Genomic DNA, 17772 nt, shown 5'->3' on the forward strand with positions numbered 1-17772 from the left:
ATTCACAAGTGGGACATCTGCTGAAAGCGGTTTCAGATACCGCTCCTCGCTGTGGCAACCTTCCATTTCTAAAGAGCTGAGAATAGCTTCCACCCTGCCATATTCCTCATAGAGTCCTTCCATATCAATGTCTCTCAGACTGCAGGCCTGGACCGTCTTATTCTTCATAAGACACAGCAGTTGTGAGGTCACGCTTTGACACTTCGCTATGAAAGAAGTCGTACCTTTCACTCACGAAATTTCTTTCATAGAATAGAATTCATAGAAAACCAAAAAACACGCCTCACATTTCGCAGCCGGATCAGAGGTCAGCTGCTTGTTGTTCACAGCAAAAGCAGAAATGTGTCCTTCATCCGTCTCTCAAGTTTCCCTTTAAGTTGAGTGATTACCTTAAACGCAGATGTTAGGCTGAATGATTTGGCCTCAAGTGCTTCTGAGAACACTTTTAGAATGTGACCGAGGAACAGACACTACATCTCAGATACTTCACTGCCATTTCCACAAAATCTTGAAGTATTCCTCCTCACCTGTACTCTGAAAGTAGCTACTAAGGGGTTGTCCAACACTCCACAAACTCGCAGAATTCCTTCATCTGTGCCGTTCTGCTGGCTGAGATGCTATGCAATGTCAATATCCAAGCTGCCTGCTGCATATCTTGATCCATTGTGCAGAAAAAGCATGTCCTTTTGAGCCAGTTTCAGTTTCTGATAAACACTGTTGTGTTAACCATAGTTAAAGGTCCAGTGTGTAAAATTTTGGGGGATCTATTAGTAGAAATGGAATATAATATTCATCACTATGTTTTCATTAGTGTATAATCACCTGAAACTAAGAATTGTTGTGTTTTCGTTAACTTAGAAAGAGCCCTTCATATCTACATAGGGAGCGGGTCCTCTTCACGGACTCCGCCATGTTGGTTGCAATATGCAACCTCACCACTAGATGAAGCTTCACGGAAAAACGCTAAAAGTGACGAGACACCTGCGCATTGATTGTTGCTTTTGTGCTTGTCTATGCTAGCATGTCTTTCCTGTCCTTTCTGCTTTTTGTGATGTATCTGATGCCATGCCGTTGGTCCGACATCCCATTATTCCCGACCCTGATAGTCCGAAAAATGTCCCGAAAGCCTGTTATACCGAACAAAAAGAGACCATATGCATGTAACGAGTGGAAACTGTACATTTCCTGTGAACACGGAAGTTTATTTTGAAAAGATACTATGCATGTAAAGTGCGGAAAATGACATGCCATCCCTGACACGTCTAAAACTGATACTAGAGATTACCTACATAGAGCGTCATAGTTTGAATCGTGTTAAGAATGTGTTGGATTTGGAAGTGCCCTTTCTGTATGTACAGAGCTTTATCTTGCATGCTTGTTTTACAATGCAGTCAAATGCTGGCATTTTCATACCCAGTGTAGCTACTGATGAGTTTCACAGTTGCACAGCTTTACTTCCTCATTAAGTCTAAATGTGTGTAGGCACCGCCACAGATGGGAGAGCTGGAGTCATTTAACCTCTCTTGTGACAGTAAACACAGGTACAGCCATCAACCATGAAGTGGTACAGGTAGAGCGATTTGGGAGCAGATGCCAGCTTCAATGCCAACGGAGAGCTCTTGAAATCACATATCATAAACCTTGAAATCTCTCAACTTAGCTCGAAAATACTGAAAGTTGTTGGCCCCGAGGTATTGTGGAGCACAGTCATTCACTGTATTTACTCTGCAGAGAAAAGCAGCCATGTGACTCAGCAGCTTTTATGAGAAATAAAGGTGTGAATGACACGACAGAGATGAAATTGGAAATGCTGAGGGGGTGTGGATTGAAAATGAATAAATGCTGGGAACTCGGCACAAGTCGGTAAAATTAATGAACCCTCGTGAGTGAGTGGTGAAATGTCTGACAGGCTACACAGCAAGTGTGTACAGCTTTTCACTTACTGACTGTAATACACAGAGAATTTCTGTTGTTTCCAATTAAGGCTGCAGCTAACGTTATCAACCGATACATTATACTGATTATTTTAGATCATTTAGTCAGCAAATCTTTAAGACATGTCCATCACAAGCTCCCTGAGCCCAACCTGTGTCTTCTAATTGCTTGTTTTCTTCGACCAGCAGTCCAATTATAAAATGGTAGAAAACGGAGAAAAGCATCAAATTCTACCTTCTCAAATGTGAGAATTTGCTGCTTTTCTGTATCTTTTATGAGGGTAAACTAAATGTATTTTGGTTTTAGACTGTTAGGCAGACAAACCAAGCAATTTGAGGAGATCATTTTGACCTCTGGAAGAAAAGAAGATATTTTTCAGGCATTTTATGGACACAAATCGGCACATTAATTGATTATGAAAATAACAGTTAGCTGAAGTGTATTCATCGTGACATTTTCCACTTATTACCACTCTATCTGTCTCTTTTCATCTCAGTAATCCTGCAATATTCATACTATATGTACAGCATATGTTGTAAGTATGCCATGATGACACATTCCTACGTGATTTGAAGGATGATGGGGGTGATGATGATGATGATGATGATGATAGTGGACAAAGATAAAGGCATAGTCACAGAGGTGCTGTATGGTGGGGACTGCAGTGAGAGCTATGTTGAGGCTTTAGTGACACCTGCTGGAGAGAGAGAGAGAGAGAGAGCCTCCTGTTTACGTAATGTTGACCAACAGTAAGGTGTCACTTTCTTTCCCCTGTTAATTTAACCACTAGACACATTTCTTTTTTCCCCAGCAGCAGCAGCAGCAGCTCTGGTGAGGTAGTGTACACTACATGACATGAAACAGCAAGGTAAACAGGGATTACAGAGTGCACATAATGAAACAAATGGTTTCACAGAGTGTAATCCATGCACACAGACCAGCATGACGCTTGCTTTGACTATAAAGAACGACATATGTAGATGCTGCTGTGGCCTGCTGGATTTACAGTGTGATGCAGGACTGTGAGTAGACGTGATGTAACACTGCCATCTGCTGTTGGAAAAGCAGTAATAAACGTCACTGATTATTTACTTTGGTAGATGGTTGCTTCCACATCCAAAAGAAGTTTGTTGAACATAAATTTGCATTTGGTGCCAATCTTGATATTTTATGGGATTTTACAGCTGTAATAGGAATAAATGGGGACTCAGAGGACACAGGACTGGACAAGGGCCCGGCAACATTACAGGGACTGTAGATATTTATTATGCCAGAAGTTCCAAGTGTTTGTTTTATTACACCAGACCAATATGAGAAGATCTTAAAGGAACAGTGTGTAACATTTTGGGGGATTTATTAGCAGAAATTGAATATAATATTCATGATTTCTTTTGTGTATAATCACCTGAAACTAAGAATTGTTGTGTTTTCATTAACTTAGAATGAGTCCTTCATATCTACAAAGAGAGCGGCTCCTCTTCACGGAGCCCGCCATGTTGCTCCACCATGTTTTTACAGTAGTCCACAACGGACAAACCAAACACTGGCTCTAGAGAGAACATTTAGCATATTTACATTACCTGAAGGCCACCGTAGTTCTCCGACACGCTTGTGAAACTGCGGCAACGTTAGCCGCAGAGTGCAACAGCGTGGTACCAGCAGCCGCCGTCTGACTTCAGACGGCGGCTGCTGTCTGTGACTTCAGTCACTCCTAAAGTAGTGTTATTATGGAAAATGTAAATGTAAATCAACTTTTATTGCCACACATTGTATTGTACACCGCACAGCACACAGTGAAATTTAGTCTCTGCATTTAACCCATCCTAGTATATATATTAGGAGCAGTTGGCAGCTACTACTGTATAGAATGCCCGGGGAGCAGTTTTGGGTCCGGTGCCTTGCTCAAGGACGCCTCAGGAGTGCCCAGGAGGCGAACTGACACCTCTCCAGCTACCAGTCCACAGCCCATACTTGCTGCATGCAGGGACTTGAACAACCCTCCGGTTCCCAAGCCAAGTCCCCACGAGCTGAGCTACTGCCCTCCCACGAAGCCAGTTCTCATACCGGGATTATTATGGTAAGGATGGCCTCTGAGCGAGGTGAACGGCGTTACTGCGGTATATAAGGTCTTTATAGATTCAGGTCCTGCCTTCACATGTTGCATCAACACGGTAACAAAATCGACTTTCTTTCATCTTAAAAAACCTTCTCCAAAGTTACACCATTCATGTTTTACTCATTGCAACAAGGAATGCTCAGACTCAGACTTCAAGAAGACAAAACAACTGTTGGATAAGCTCGAGACCTCCTCAGGTTAAGATCGTCTAGATGGACTCTCCTTTGTGATCAGCAATATTACATTTCAGAAAGAGAACGGTTTGAGAAAAGAAGAGAAGGAGGCTATCTGTGTCCATCTAGAACAACCCTCCCTGAACAGAAGGACAAACTGTGACACCGATTGTTAGCTACTTACAGAGCCATCCTGATATAATCTTCACAAGAAATTCACACCTTAATTTCATTTGACTCCAAATGACTCAGAGCCAAGTAACGACTCTCGTGTGACACTAACATGTAGACCAAACCTAGAGGATGAAACGCCTGGGACACCCATTGTGAAGAAAAAGCTTCTAAAACTAAAACATCTTTTTAAATTCATCCATACTCTCTGTTTTATCCTGTATGTATCCCTTTATCACTTAATAGATTGTTGGATAATATTCTTACTGCGCCCTTTTTATTTATTAATGTTTACTTCTTTTTAAACTTGTGTTAACCTTAATTTTAAGCCCTTTAAAAAATATGTCTCTGAACAAAAACTGACAGTGTTACATTGGGTCCCTCACAGTTCCTTGCTAATTAAACACAGAATTTACTCGTATTGGCGCAGTAAAGCTGAAAATTAGACAAGATTTGCTCCCGGTGAGATCATTAAAAACAGTTGGCCTGACATCATTTAAGCAAACTGGCATATGAAACAAATTAAAAAGTTCTGGATAATTATTAAATATTTTCTTTCTATCGTGTTTTATCAGTTCAAATTTAAGGCAATATTTAGAAGATAATCATCTTTGTTATTTATTTATTTACTGTACTTTCAGGAAATGCTTTAACTAGTGTTAACGCTTTAGCAAACAAGTGTGAAACTGTAGGCCCCCCATGGATCACATGCTGCATTTTAATGCATTTATACCATGAAATGTGGAATGAAATTGTTTACATGCACAAAATGTAGGCCTACCTCAGGGTCCAAAATGCCATGCAATAATAATACCACATAATTGGTGTATCAACACCAGAGTCATTGCCTGGGGAAATGCTCTTTTGAGACACTGGGGAATTTACCGCGTTTAAAAAGCATTTGTTGGCACAAAATCCTTCATCAACAGTGTGTGTCATTTTATATCGTGATATCGCTATACTGTATATATCCAGATGTAAACCCAAACCTCACACACATTTAGTTACATTAAACACTCAAGTGATCAATATCAAATATAAAAACACTCACATAATCTAAAAAAATATGCAATTAAAACTCATCAGCATCACAATTCTCAGGATGCACAAATAGACCCCTGCCAGAGTCACCACATATCTGTAGTTTAAGTTATAGTGTTCTCTGCCTTATCCTATCTACAGTCCATAACATTTTATATTACCGCCTGACATATGGCTACATCTAATATATGACTAGCACTATAAAATCATGCCCCAGACAGAAAGATCCCTGTGGCATTACTGGAAGCCACAGAGGTGTATGCATACTAATCTTAGCTATACTGGTGCACGCATGATATTGTAAATGTATGCAATATAACATAATGCAGTGTAATCTTTACATCAGACAAATCTCTTCACACATATAAGACAAAAAACATATTCTTAAAGAAGACCTATCATGCTTAATTTCAGGTGTATACTTGTATTTTGGGTTTCTACTACAGTAGAACATGTTTAGATGCTTTAAAGTAAAAAAAAAAAAAAAAAAAAATACTTTACTTTTCTCATACCGGCAGCATCTCTTTTCACTGTCTGTCTGAAGCACCCTGTTTGAGCCCCGCCCTCCCAAAAAGCCCAGTCTGCTCTGATTGTTCATCCGAACCAAACTCTTTGGACTCCGCTCCAGCTCTGCTCTAACTAGCTTTGTTTGAGGGCGTGCCAAACTAGCCGCTAGGCAGGTATTATGTATTATGTGTTACTTAGTGACATCACCACGTTACGGAAGAAAAGGAAGGCGAAGCAAGGCGTTTCAGGCAGTTCAGGAGCAGAATTTCTGTGGGGGAGAGTAACTCCCTTTGGCGTGGACTTTGTAACTCTGCAGACCTTTTACATGCACAAAAAAAACTATATAATACATTAAAAGAAAGAGAAAAAACACAAAAGCACAATAGGTCCCCTTTAAATCACAATTTACTTGTAATCATTAAACAGACAACAGGATTTTTTCTAAAACAATATCATCATATCATCATAATACAAAGTTAATATACAGTAACACTGAGTTATTTCGCTGCCCTTAGACGGCTGATTTATACGGCTTCACTCATAAGTGCCTGAATGTCAATACAGGATTTAATCAGCTGCAGGGCAACAGTCTCGCTCAATAATGCACACACCAGAGAATCAATCAACATACCATCAGTTCCTGATACATCATAACAGACGATCTATTTTCCATCAGCTTCACACCTATATATACAATCTAAATTATACTACCTGGCAGCTGATATTCACACAACTGAAAAATAAATAGACACCGCTGCTTTCAAGCTGATTAGCAAAACATTAATGAATCACAAACTGTTGCACTGCTCATTAAACCAGCGATAACCATTAGAGGTGTGATAACAGACAGAGCGAGCTGTCTTACTTTGAAGCAGGTGTTTGTTCTGTGTATAGAAGCAGACATCAAATTCAGAAGCATTGAGCAGATTTATTTTAAGGCCAAATGTTTCCAACTTTCTCCCTAGGCCTCCATGCTTTCACCTTCCTGTTCAAAATCTGCATTTTCACCGTCTTCCTCGGGGGTTTTGTTCATTTTTGCTTCTTGTTTTTACCATAAATCTGTCAGTTCAGTTCAGATTCCATCCACGTCACTTTCGATTCATTCTGTATTTGCTTCGTTAGCCTGTCATCTGACATTTGCCTTACAAATAGAACAAGTTGCTCATTATTCTGTGTGCATGTAAGCAGCAGTGACACCCTGTGGCGGTGAGAGGTAATGCATGGCGGAGTGGAAAAAGCATTCACCCTCTACACTGAATGCCAGCTACTTTAGAGTGGACAGTTTAGCCACCCTTGACGTGTTTCAGATTAGGGCTGCAACTAACACTTATCTTCATTGTTGATTAATCTGTCAATTGTGTTCTTGATTAATGATTCGTTGTTGTTAGAAAATGGTGAAAAATGTCGATCAGTGTTTCCTAAAGCCCAAGATGACGTCATCAAATGTCTTGTTTTGGCCACAACTCAAAGATATTCAGTTTACTGTCATAGAGGAGTAAAGAAACCAGAAAATATTCACATTTAAGAAGCTGGAATCAGAGAATTTACTTTTTTTTTCTTAAAAGAATTACTAAAACCGATTAATCGATTATCAAAATAGTTGGTGATTAATTTAAAACGAATTTGATTAATCGTTGCAGCTCTAATATTTGTCCTTGGGTGTCTAGAAAGGCGCCGCCAAATAAAATAAAATGTATTAATATAACCTGGGTGAAGTCATTAACAGCAGGCTTGACTTTTTGCTACACAATTAAACAACTCATAATAAGGCTTCTGCCATAGATTAAGAATACCATCTGCGCCATGAATGTCATTTATAAAATTCATTATAACTTTTAATTAGCAACTTCCTTGTAAACAAGTCCTCGTTATATTCTCATTTCTTTTCATTTTTTTTTTCATTCTAGCACACATGGTACAATACTTTTGAAATGTGTTATGTATGTTTTATTTTTAACTTTGTCACAGCTCATTTACCAGCATACTATTCAAAAGGAGCTCAGGTTGCCTGGCATACTTAAAGGGCAACTTTGGTATTTTTCAATCTGGACCCTATTTTTCCATATTTTGTGACTAAGTGACTAATGGGGACAACACTTTTTGAAACTGGTCCAGTATTGAGGCTGTAACCGACAGCACCTAAACAAGCTGCGAGGGCAAGTGAGCAGCGTCAGTGTAACTCAACTCAAACTCTGCCAGGCTGCCACTCGCGTTTCCACCACAGATGTATTCCACTGATCCACCGTCGTCTTCCAGCAAAATGTCACCTCGCCAGATTTCAGAACGAGATTTCTCCTTGAGCGAGACTCTTTCCATAATGTCAGACACTTATAATAACAATCAGAGCCTGTCATGGCAAAAACAAGCACTTTTAGTCGACGTAAATGACGTTGCCAGCTTGCCTCAATAACACCATAATGCTGCCTGTGAGCAGCTGTCGTCTACAGCGCTCTCCCTCAATACTGGACCAGTTTCAGATATTGTTGTCCGAAGACATAAACATATGTTGTGTCATATCCTCAATGAAATCATTTATAGAAGCCAGTAAGTGTTCCTCATTTTGATATTATTAAAAATACTATATTCTCTAATGTTAAAGTACATCTCGATGCCCCACTCATCAATCAATCCTACAATATCAAGAGTTGGATCAGACTTAATATTCCGATCTATTGCCACTCCTCTGGATATTCAACCTTGGACTAATTCCCCAACTCTGGGAGCTGTTTTGAGAGATCCTGCTTTTCTAACCACGTCTCTTGAATGCAGAGGATGTTAATATCCCCAAAATGCTCTTCCAACGCAGAGCTCCCCGGCCAGAATTTAAGCAGGGATGTTGCAGCTACATGTCATGAATTTAAAATCCTAGACTGCATTTAATATATTTCTACATTAAAATATTTTATACATTTGGTGAAATGTTTTGTCACATCGAATCCAGTTGAACAAGTGCCACGATGATGCATTCCTTCCCAAGTGTTACAAATGAATATGCTAATGATATTCTAATGATACTCTAATGAGATTTTAATTATTCTGTTCCATTTGGTTTCTGATTCATAGCATGAGTTGAGAGTGCGTGAGGCATGGAGAGTGACATTTGCTCCGATATGCATTTATGCGAGCCTGCTCACAGAACCGCTGCCCACATCGCTGAGCTTTTTCTGAAACTAAATAAAAATTCAGTCTGATTATCAGGCCACATTTGCATATGCAATGCAGCATCAGACAGTTGGTGCTCCATGTCCTCCATACTGGTTCTGCGCCATTCCACTCCAGCTTTTTTCCTTCAGATGAATAGAGTTCACATGTTCTCCTTTAGAAACTCTTCCTCCGTGTCTCAATCTGAAAAGGTCAGCGAAGACAAAAAGGTCAGCAGCGATCGACCTGCCTCCGCCCACGCTGGGAACAACACTGATGATGATATCGCAGCTGACTGACCACATTCTGTTAGGTGTTTGGTTGTGGGTGGGGGGGGGTTCCGGGTTGTGTTTATCTCTGCAGCGGTGCATGTACGGTTGGTGTTCTGCATGCATGTGTGCCGTGCGACAATTATAGGCGAGCCTCTGAACCATGAGTCATTCTGCTGGCTTTGAGATTAAGCCTGTTTGATGAGACAACACTGAAAGGCCTTCTGAGTCATATTTCTTCTTTTAACTAACACCTACACCACCACAGACATGTGCTTTATCCTCAGTGCACTGTGGACTCTGCGCCACATGAAGGCGCTGCTGCACCAGCTTTACGAGTCGGAAACTATGTGTGTGTACCAAATGTAGGTAGGTTGTGGTTGTTATTGTGATTCAGCTCCTCGCCACCGGAGTGAGACCTCTCAGAGGCACGCTGGATATTTTTCAAAGATGGATGGGGGACGCAACAACAAATGAAAAGCCTTTGGGTATTATGAATTTGATTTAGTGGCTTAATTCTCAAGTGCGACTGAAAATGGGGGATAGAAAAACATCCATATGCAGCAGTTCACAGAGAGTGGTACAGTAAATTACATGTTCAAGGGCAACAAATTACCACCTGAAAGACGGCTGTTTTATAGCACCCGTCTACACACACACACACACACGCACACACACACACACACACACACACACACACACACACACACACACACACACACTGTCCTTGGCTTCTCTTTCCTTTACTTATGCTTGGAAACATACTTGACCCCAACGGGGTTCAATTTATGAGGATTAAGTGGATGTTTATTCATACTAAATGGAAGCTACTGACATGAAAAAGAAATGAGAAACGTCTTTGAGTCAGTTTCAACTTAAAGGTGGTCCTTTTGTGTAGGATTTCGGGTGATCTATAAGCAAAAATGGAATATGATATTCATAAGTATGTTTTCATTAGTGTATAAGTCAGTGTATTTATATAGCACAGTATACAACCTGTGGTTGACAGTGTTTTAAAGTTTAAAGAGGAAAAAGGCAGAAATTGACAAATGACACAATGTCAAAAACACATATTGACAATATAATATAATATAACACATCGAACACCAGAGAAAATAAGTCTTTTTTTTAGCCTGGATTTCAAGCATTCGATTGTGGGGGCTGATTGAACATGTAGAGGGAGGCAATTCCACAACTTGGGCCCGGCCCACTAAAAAATGCACGTTCACCTTTACGCCTCAAACGACTATCAGGGATGGAAAGTAGCAGCTTACCCGATGAGGTCATAATCACCTGAAACTAAGAATCGTTGTGTTTTCGTTAGCTTAGAATGAGTCCTTCATATCTACATAGGGAGCAGGTCCTCTTCAAGGAGTCCGCCACGTTGCTCCACCATGTTTCTACAGTAACCCAGAACGGACAAACCAAACACTGGCTCTAGAGAGAGACTTTTGTGTTTTTACGTCACCTGAAGGCCACCGTAGTTCTCCGATACACTTGTGAAAGTTTGGTAATGTGAGCCGCAGAGTGCAAAACTGTGGTACCGCCAGCCGTCGTCTGACTTCAGTTGCTCCTAAAGTAGTGTTATTATGGTACAGACGGCCTCTGAGTGAGGAGAACGGCGTTACCACGGTTTTACCCTCGGCAGCTCACGTTACCGCAATCTTGGAAAGAGAGGAGTGAGCGGAGGGGTGCTCAGTTGGTTGCAATCTGCAACCATGCTGCTAGATGCTGCTAAATCCTACACATTGTACCTTTAATGAATATTTCTGTTGTATAAAGTTGACCAAATTAAACTGAATGTCCTGCAATCTGAACCATGACTGTGTTCTCCACAGGAGGACTGCTGAGCTACATTATGTCCGTCCTACACTGATGACTTGTCCAGAAGCCCCGTCCGTTCAGGTATGCTATTTACTAACATAGATGGATGAGCTTTGCACCAGAATGTAAATAATCAACCTCTCAAAAAGCTGACACATGCAGAGCTGTAAATTACATTATGTAAAAGACAAGAGTGACATTCACTCCTCCTATAAATTATACTTTACTCTGGAAATTACAAATTACTGCTCTTAGATTGTTTTTTTTTATTTCCTCCTGCAATTTGTCAGTGAAAGCATCGCGTTGATATCCAATACTTTTTCTGCTATTTGTTTTCTACATTTTAATGTTGTAATTGTGTAATTACAACAAGTATTTAAAGGTACAATGTGTAAGATTTGGCGACATCTAGTGGTGTGGTTGCAACCAACTTAGAAACCCTCAGGTCACTCCTCCTTTTCCTAGATAGATATAGATAATAGATATGAAGGGCTCATTCTAAGCTAATTAAAACACAACAGTTCTTAGTTTCAGGTACACTAATTAGTCATGAATATTATATTCCATTTCTGCTAATAGATCCCCAGAAATGTTACACGCTGTTCCTTTAACCTTTGAAAGAGTTTTGGTTTTACTTGCCGATTTGGTTCTGAGGTTTCAGCCAGCGCCTCAACACAATGCAGACGGAAGATTGTGCCCACTGTGCCAGAAGTGACATTTAAAGAACTGCTTTCCTGGAAACTAGATAGTCATTATGAAAACATTTTCACTTTCGGTCTTTGTTCTACCTCTCACACGTTTTTTTCCACTTGTGTGTCTTAGTCTCAAGTCTTAACCCGGGAGGCTTACCGTGTGAGCAACAGTTTTTTGTTCCCACAAAGTGATAAATAAACACTGTAAGTCTGCTAAGTTCTGCTGTGCAGAAGGGTTTAATGCTCTACAAGGCAGAGCCAGTCCTTTTCAGTGTGCCATCCAGCCTAGATTGAAACCACTCCTTTCTGGCTGACAGATAAAATCAAAATGTTGACAAAATAATTTGTAAAATCTGTCTCCGCTGAGCAGCTGAGCAATGACTCTGCCTATTGTGAATCCCCACCGGGTGTGGAAAACACTGTAGAAAAGTTTGCTCCATCGGTCTAGACATATTCCCAACTGCCCCGAGTTTATCAACAAAGATAAAACCATGGGATATCAAAGCTATTTGGTTTCTTTTATCACTGAAATAAGAAATAATCAGATTATATAGAGGAAAGAGAATGTGCAACCAGTAATCTGAGAGGTTGTAACAGATGAGTGATGGAGCAGACTGGTGCTGCTCTGGAGGGAATGAAAGTCAACGTGATCACTTTCGATATGAGTGAGGACTGAAGGCACTGAAGTGTATAAAATGTAGTCTGAGAGACTCTGGCCCTGCACCGATGCTGCTACTGTGTCAGTCTGAAGGTCTGAAGGTCAAGCTGAGTGTCACCCACGTGGGGGGAGTGGGGTGGGGGGGGTGGATGAGTCGTACCCTCCAACACACACCCTGGTGCCACCAGCTCTGTCTGTCTATGAGCCCGACTGCAGTACAGCAACCTGACACTGGTGTGCGCACTGCAGCTTCCACTCCATCCCACTCCCATCAGGAGTCAAGACAACCAGAGAGAGACAGACACAAACAGGAAATCACACCATCGTGCCTTCAAAATAAATGACCCAATGATTAATGTGGGGAATACAGTCACCGTGTTTAAAATCTGACTGCAAATTTAGATATTTATAAGGAAAAATAAAAACAATTTAGGTAAAAAAGAAATAGACAAAAATGATTGACAAAAAAGATACAACTTCAGTGCAGAAGAAATAGACACTAATGTCCTCCCCTATTTAAACAAATAAAATAATGACTCATCAAAAGCAAAACAAAGAACACATAAAAATATCTATATACACAAAACTCACAAGCATAAACAGTGTTAAAAAAAGAAAAGAAAGAAGAGAAAAAACAAACAAACAAAAAAGTAAAGAGTAAAATAACTTAGACTGGTCACCAAACACAAAGCACGAGTTTATTTCCATTAGGCTGAAGTATTTAAATATAGGCTACCTCACAACACCTCAAATCAAGCTCAACAAAAAAATATACAAATTTAGCATGAGGTTCAGATTCAGATCACGGCCATTTGTCGTTATTTGTTGTGTTAATAATATAATTATATGCACTATTGCTCTATTATGCATAATATATATATAATGTGTTTTGATTTTCTTTCTGTCTGTTTTTTGATGTTCTTTTTTGTCTCTTACTTTGCAGATTTAAATTATTAATACAAATTTTAAATCAATTAACAAATAATGATATACTGTAATATTAAAGATTACACTACCCAGAAGTAATTACAATTTCAATGAGCTCCACCTTTACCAACTGCAACATTAAAATGATGAACATATTATAATCCAGTAAAAACATATATAATAGTTATAAAATAAAATAATAATAAAAAATAAAAATATTTCATGCACAAATGCAATTGCCATCTGTTTTTCAATAAAACAATTTTCTTTTACAAAAAATAATATAATTAGAGTAAAATAAAAATAATAATGATTCCCTCACTAAACTAGCTGAAACCAGAATTGTATTATTATTATAATTATAATAATAATAATAATTATTATTATTATTTATTGCGAATTACTCAGTTACTCGGTGACCACACAGCCTATTACTCTGAAAGTCTGTGACCGGATGTGTAGTTCCCTCCCTCTCTGGTGTGCGTTGACACCGGCCATCCAGCAGATCCCCACAGAGCAGAGCAGCCTCGTACTGCCGTATTCACAGATCCCAGCCAGCTCTCTCTTCTCTCCCAGTTCCTGTTTCCGCCGCAGCCTTTTCTTACTCAATCTTTCTGGAGCACCAACACAAACCCACCGGGCTGCTGCTGCTGCTGCTGCGTCAGACCTCCAGTCTCCTGCAGCCCCGGTCGGATGCCGCTGCTGGAAGCCGGTGGATCATGTCAAGGTAAGATGATAACAACACTGCTGCTGCTGCTGCATGGCGGAAACAACCGGAGAGGCTCGGCTCATACATTCCTCCCGCTACATCCTCCCGGCCTGTTGACTGCGTCTCAGATCAACAGTGACCACATAGCGGTCACCGGGTAGGTAGGAAATGTCTGGTCCCGTTATATCCACCGTTACTCGGTGCTATGTATGCTCTGCTTCAGTGTTGGTGCGTTACATCCACATAACCCCCCATCTCCGCTTTGTTGCAAATTGTTGCAAATTCACGTTCCAAGTGAAAGAATGTATCCGCGGTAACGGTTAACGGATACATTGTTGCAACGTTCTATTTCAGAACGCAGCAGCACCTGGACCGTTCACTGTGAGGCTGTTCTATTCAAGGAGAACAGCATCAACAGCGTGTAGCATTACAAGCTAGCTGTCTGTCTGTTAGTCGTGAGTTCTCACCGTTAGATGAAAATGCGTTTGACCTCCACTCTCTCTCTCTCGCTCTCTCTCTCACACACATAACGGGGAAATATAAAGGCACATGACAATGGGGAGGTGTCTTGACAAAGTGTGTGTGTATCCTTCAGTGTTGTTTTTCATGTGTTTATATGTGTGGTGGTGAGCAGCAGACAGCAGACAAAGCAGCAGCTGCTGCTAGTATCACAGAATGAGGCTTTGTAATAATCACCAGAGCCAGGCGTGCGTTTGTTTTCAGTATCTGGAGGTGTGGTTAATGTGTAGTAATAATAAGGCCTTCTGATGTGTGATTATGATGTAAATCTTCATTCTTCATCACATGAGGAGGAAGAGGAGGACAGGTTGATTTCTGCTTCCCATCACCCTCCACACAGCAGACGGTGTGTTCAGTGTAGCTTAGGGATGTCACGGTACCAGAAGTCTAGTAGTCGATACCAATACCAGTGAATTTACATGATTCTCGATACCAATTCCATACCACGGTAAAAAAACAAAAACAAATCCCATGTAATTCAACACGCACTCCTTCATTAACATATTTGAACATTACAAAAAACAGAGGCATGTAGCCTTTAAGTAATAAATAATGAACACTTGTAAGCGTATACTGCCCCCATTAGATCCGGAAGAATCGCATCTCCAGTACCTCTGCTCCGGTACCAAATGACCATTACAGGCATCGTTCGAAGAAAACGAGTACCGTCACATTATTAGAATTTTGGTGCCGAGTTGGTACCGAAGTATCGGTTCTCGTGACATCCCTAGTGGTGAGCAGACAAAGCAGCTGCTGCTAGTATCAGAGAATGGGGCTTTGTAATAATCACCACAGCCAGGCGTGCGTTTGTTTTCAGTATCTGGAGGTGTAGTTAATGTGTAATAATAATAAGGCCTTCTGATGTGTGATTATGATGTAAAAACATCTTCATTCTTCATCACATGAGGAGGAAGAGGAGGACAGGTTGATTTCTGCTTCCCATCCCCTCCACACTTTCACAAAGCTGATGGCAGCAGACGGTGTGTTCAGTGTAGCTCAACTGATGGAGTCTGGTGCTGGTAAAAAAGGCTACAGGTTCAATTCCCAGCTGGGGCACCTATTAGAAGATGTATGTCTGTCTTCAAAGCAAGGATGTGTATTGGCAAGAATCTGGCGATACCATAACGTATCATGATCACACTTGACAACCCTCCTGATTTTCCCGCGAGACTCCCATTTTTCATTGCCCTCTCTCAGTTAACTCCCTGGGTCACAATTCTCTCGTATTTCTCCCGATTTATGGCAAATTTTCACACTTTTTATCTTTTTGATTATCTTAGCCTGCTTCTGGAACTGAACAGCGTGTACTGTTTCCACCTGGACGACAATAGAGCTACACCAACTGTTGTTTCCCGGCGGAAGAGAGCCGTCTATGCTCGCGACACAGCGTAGTTTGAGCTGCGCTATGTATATGTATTACGATTTTTAAGTATTGCGATTCAATATTATTGCGATTTTTGTTAACTTGTTTAACACTAGATCATTGGAAAAAAGTTGAATAATACACTTCTAGGGACTTTTATTTTGGAAAATATCTAAATGAATGCATTAAAATGTTTGATTTTCAGCATGTATGTAGTCAGAGATGTCCTGAAGTCAATATATCAGTCATTGTCAGGAATTATTTATTAAATTATTTCCCTCACAAATTAGTGGTATTTTCTGTTTAATTTATAAGGGACATGTAATGTTTTATACTTCTGGTGAATATAACCCCATTAATCCTTTTTCCATATATGTATTTTGTATATACAGTTCCCTTTGTTAACACCTTATTCTGAAAACCAGACGTAGTCACACGTTTATACTTCCACTAACTTCGCCAAGTCCGTCGCTAGCTCTCCCCGTCAGCTCCATTCTCTTTCTCTTTTACCGCAATACGATAACGTTTCCTGTCCATGACAGAGTTAGCAGGCAGCTTTAGCCGTGATGTCTAGCTCTGCTTTTCCTGGCAATGTGTGAAACCCAAACTGTTTCCATACTTTATTGGATGTGTTGTGTTTACCACGCTGGATTTAACATGTGAAGGTTCACAGGGTTGTAACCACGCCAACCCTCCGCGGTTTTATACTTTCTGCGTTTTGTTTTGGTGACGGATATGGAACAGATATGACGTCACGTTACTCAGACTACGACAATAAAAGCAGTAACTTCCTTCTACCTTCGCGTAGACTCAAATGAAGCACATATATCGATTCTGGCATTAAAAAATTTATTTAATAATCGTAAAAATAAAGATTGCGATACATAGGTGAACCCCTACTTCATAGTGATGTAAAAGTGCCACCATGTGATAAATGTACAACTCACATTGCAAACTCTCAGTATATGGATGGCTGTAATATTGTCATAATCTCCATGAAGAAGCTGGAAGCATGCCAAAGGAGCAGTATGCTTTAAGGCTCGTTTAAATCTTATTTAATATGACAGATCCAATGGAAAATAAGTGCAATATCTTATTGCTTTCAAATCGATTTGTGATGACGCATGGCTTTTTTGTCCCCTTAACTGTCATATCATTTACAGGTGATATTACAGGACATATATCAACTCTGAAGCACAGTGTGTGTTTCTTTGACAGCATATTGTCCGACGATGAATTATGAGCTTGTGGTGTTGTATAGTGCCACAATTATCCCAAAGTTTCGATCCATTTTGCATCCAATATCCATTGTGTTCTCATTTGAATTGTAGTTGCTGACAGGGGAGAAACTCGACGCCTATTGGACGACTAATGCATCATTAATGTTATCTAATAAAGTCAGCCTGGGTAACTGGAAGCAGATTGATTGAGTTAGTCGTCCTAACCCATTCATGAATAAGTAAACAGCCATATATATTGCGGTGACAGCAGGGGGACTCTGTCTCGGCTTCCAGATGGATGTGCTGCTTCAGATAGACTCCTATGGAGAATCCGTTTTAACATTTAATAGCTAGACAGGAGGACATTCATTAAAGATATCTGCAACGCCATTTTGCCTAGTCAAAATCTCTAATTCAAGATATACCTATCCGTTATTCACATTGATGATATCTGCAACTGGAATTCTGACTGGTCAATCTTTTATTCCCCTCAATTGTAGATATCTA

The 17772-nt window shown here is 40.3% G+C and overlaps 1 protein-coding gene across 1 annotated transcript in view; it reads left to right on the plus strand.

Annotated features, from left to right (window-relative positions):
- The first annotated feature begins 13930 nt into the window (after positions 1–13930).
- fut8b (fucosyltransferase 8b (alpha (1,6) fucosyltransferase)) overlaps positions 13931–17772 on the plus strand; it is a 113499-nt gene continuing 109657 nt past the window's right edge. Inside the window, exon 1 of the mRNA XM_074616704.1 lies at positions 13931–14181. The gene's annotated coding sequence lies outside the window, so the exon portion shown is untranslated. The remainder of the gene's footprint in view (positions 14182–17772) is intronic.

The sequence above is a fragment of the Sebastes fasciatus genome, chromosome 18 (genome assembly GCF_043250625.1).
Source record: "Sebastes fasciatus isolate fSebFas1 chromosome 18, fSebFas1.pri, whole genome shotgun sequence".
NCBI classification, from domain to species: domain Eukaryota; kingdom Metazoa; phylum Chordata; class Actinopteri; order Perciformes; family Sebastidae; genus Sebastes; species Sebastes fasciatus.